We start from the raw sequence: 3514 nt of genomic DNA, 5'->3' as shown, positions 1-3514 counted from the left end.
AATGTGCCCGTGACCCTACTTTCTGAGCACAAAACAAATAAGGCTACTATTTTACCTTTGGCTTCCAAATCTCTCTCCAAATGCCTCTTATAGCACAAGCAATCTCAGAACCATGCAGGGGAATCTGAAGAAAGTTTTAGTTCACAGTACAAAATCCCCACAGAGGTAAACCTGCTGCCAAACTGTAGGTGAAAAAAGAACTGGATAATTAATCTGCTCTTGCCATTGTTCTCACTGCCATTCAGTGTCACCAGAAATTCCAAGTGTTTTTTTCAATGTTTTGTTGATGTTATTGCTAGTATACATCCCACCCAACTGGGTAGGGTTGCCCCAAACTTGGGATTCTAGTTCATAACTCTATTCTCTTTATGTCTTGTTTCAAACCACAGTGCTTGGTTCAAAGTCACTGGGTTCTTTTGGGACTTTTAAGGTCTTTTCCTGACAGCAGACCTTGGTAGGGGTGGCCACAGGCCCCCAGATCCCCAGGCAGTTGTCCCTAACTTTGAATCTCAGTAGGAACTTGGGTCAAGTTATATTCCATTCCCAAATCTAATCTCATTATGTAAATTTCTCAACCTGCTTTCAGGGGGCCAGCAATAATATCCATTTTAAGGAGTATTATCGAAGAAAAGCCTTGGTCAGGCCATAGAATGTTTTATTACATGCTTCTTTCCCAGCAATTATCTGCAAAGAAGGGTGTGTTATACTTCACAGGGGTGTTGGAGGAAAGGCAAGCCTCTGCATTCACTTACACAAATAGCAGGTGTAAAACCAAAATTATATTACTGTTGAACAGTAATTGGACATCCAGTGCCCAAAACTTACATTAAATAAGGCTTAAAACAAGACATTTTTAATAGCAACTTAACCTTTTATAAACAGTCGAAGAAAGTTTTAAGCAGTGCGTGGATGTCTAATGGGATATTTCTTCCAATGCTATCAAAGGTATCTTGTATCTTTTAACATACTGGGCTCCATCACAGTGAGAGGAGTTGAAGAGGTAAATATCTTCATCATTGTAACTGGCCAGGAGCTCTGTGCCATCGTGAGTGTACACAAAGCAGGTGATGTTTGCTTTAGAATCACAGTTGACCAGGTGATGAGGACAGAATTTCTTGAGTACTCCATTATTGTCATTCTCAATTTTCCTCTGGTCGTAAATTCTTACAAACTGATCTTGTCCACCCACTGCAAACTGGTAAGTATTGGCAGGATTCACAGATTGTATACAGCCCCATTTTCTTCTCCTTCTCTTTTGTTACCACCACTTTTGAAGCTGGCAGGCCTTGTCTGAGGTCAGTGGCGAAGACAACTTCACCTGAAGTTAGGAACTTAAAAGAGGAGTCGTACTCCAGAGTCAACTTGTGGGAGTCTCCCCTGTGCTGGGCCACATGCTTAGTATTCTTGCAGTGTCATGTAGCAGATAGCTCTGCTATGCGTATCTGCTCATGACAGGCACACATGGCCAGGGTGGAATCACCAGTTGGGAAGGAACTTGGTCTGAAAAACATTATTTCTGTGGCCACTCTCAAAGTCCAGTACTGGCTGCTGACGCACCCAGTCCCACAATACCACTCTAAGGTCATCACTGCTAGTGGCCAGCCAGGTGCCATGGTGGTTAAAGTGCACAGTATTGACACAACCATTATGGCCTTCAAGCTCATACTGCAAGTGGAAACGCTGCACAAAGACTCTTGCCCCACAGGCCTGATATATAAATCGGGCACTTGAACCCAGCTGCCATTTTCGAAGAGCATTAAGGATTTGCCAGCGAGGGTGGGGGAGGACAGATGTCTCTGAAGACACTCAATCCTCCAGGGCCCGATCCTTGGCTGATAAATACTGATCAGGGTTAGTCTCATCGCACTGTACCTGAGACTGCTCTTCTTCTGCCGATATTTCCTCCTCTTCTTCCTCTCCTAGCTCTTCTTCTACGCAGTAATGGGACTGGTTTCTATCACTGGTTAAGAAATGTTCGGCGTCTTTTATGCTTTCGAAGTCGATGTCTTCTCTTGAACTTTCCATGGCTGTGCTTTGACTTTCTTAACTGGCATGGCTGGGAGTACCCCCATCGCCAGTATCATCACCATTTCTGGTCAAGCTCATTTCAGCGTCTGAGCAGGCCTCCCTCCCTGCCTCCGCTCCAGAACGCTCCTCAGAGCGATGGGACAGGCTTCTGTTCTCTAAGTGTGGTAGGCCATCTGTGCTGCTCACGTTGTCAGACATCTTTAATGATGCGTGCTCTAGTCGGTCTGGAGTGAGTAAAAGTCATAGAAGCCTGATGAAGGGAGTAGGCCCGCCCTGGGTGAGACAGGCCGGCAGCGAAAAAGGTAGGCTTAGCGCCAAGATGCCAACCAAGGAGGCCAAAGGTGAGGGGCAATTTCTGGTTGAGGCAGTTTCAAGTATGGGAGCTGGTGAGGTTGAAAAGACTTTGTCCCATCTCGAGTCTCGTGGTATTTTGAGACTGCTTAGAGTTTTCCAGAACCTGGAGAGTTCGACCCCAAACCATTTGCCATTGTCTGCTGCTGTGCATACCGTTCTATTGAAGACTGAAACATACTGTGCTTTGGAAGACATTCCAAAGTGATTCACAGCAAAAGTGATCTTCCTTAGGCAAAACAGTTACCGTAAGACTCTCAGTGCTTTGTTTGAACATAACGTACAGTATGAAATGAAGAAATAGGCAAAAGCAATGAAAGATTGCTAAGGTCCCCAAGCTAGTGAGTTCCTGACATACAAGAAATATCTTCAGCAAATCAAGCAGCTTGAGGGAAACCTTGAGAGCTCTAATTGGTAGAAATGGCATAGGGTTGACATAAAATACACGATGACTAGTTCATTACATTTTAGATTAAAAAATGAATACTTTTTTTAGTATGAGTAGATCCCAAATATTGAATTAGACATACTTCTACTAAAGAAATTCATTATTTATCTGAAATGCAAGTTTAACTGTGTCGTGTATTTTTATTTGTTATATCTGGCAGACTTTCTTAGTGAGAAGAGTAATTTATTCCTTCAATGTAATCAAAGCCGAAATCAACTGGTCAATTTAAAGTAGACATTGAAATGAGTAACTACTTCACCAATTTGAGATAGAAGCACAGCCTTTTTTCTCTTTCCAGCAGAGATTCTATATATTTATTTGGAGTTAATTCAATTTAAGACACTTAAGGAACACCAAGACAATTTTATGAAAAAAAATCTGTGATGTTATAGAACTATCAAAATATTTTAAATATCTCCCAAAATATGTCAGAGGCTTTTTGGTGGCTTTTAGGGAAAAAAAGGCAGCTCTTTTAGAGGCAGTTAATTGGCATTGCTGTATTAACTTCAGAGCTTCTCCAAATGAATTATCTAAGATGATGTCAGTAAATGTTTGAAGGGCTACAGTAAACTGCTGACTAAAAATGCCGGAATGAGGAAAACAAGATTTCCCTCAGAGCAATTGCAAGATCAATGTAAAATCGATTAAACATAGAAGCATAAAGTCTTCTAAAGAGAGAGAATGGTT

The 3514-nt window shown here is 42.0% G+C and overlaps 1 pseudogene; it reads right to left on the bottom strand.

Moving 5' to 3' along the window:
• Positions 1 to 913: 913 nt before the first annotated feature.
• LOC103076523 (DDB1- and CUL4-associated factor 8 pseudogene) lies at positions 914 to 2226 on the bottom strand (annotated as a pseudogene).
• Between the last annotated feature and the right edge of the window lie 1288 nt (positions 2227 to 3514).

Source organism: Lipotes vexillifer, unplaced genomic scaffold, assembly GCF_000442215.2.
Source record: "Lipotes vexillifer unplaced genomic scaffold, Lipotes_vexillifer_v1.1 scaffold1194, whole genome shotgun sequence".
Lineage (NCBI taxonomy): Eukaryota > Metazoa > Chordata > Mammalia > Artiodactyla > Lipotidae > Lipotes > Lipotes vexillifer.
Note: the sequence above shows the minus strand (reverse complement) of the source record. Positions and strands in the feature narration are given on the sequence as shown.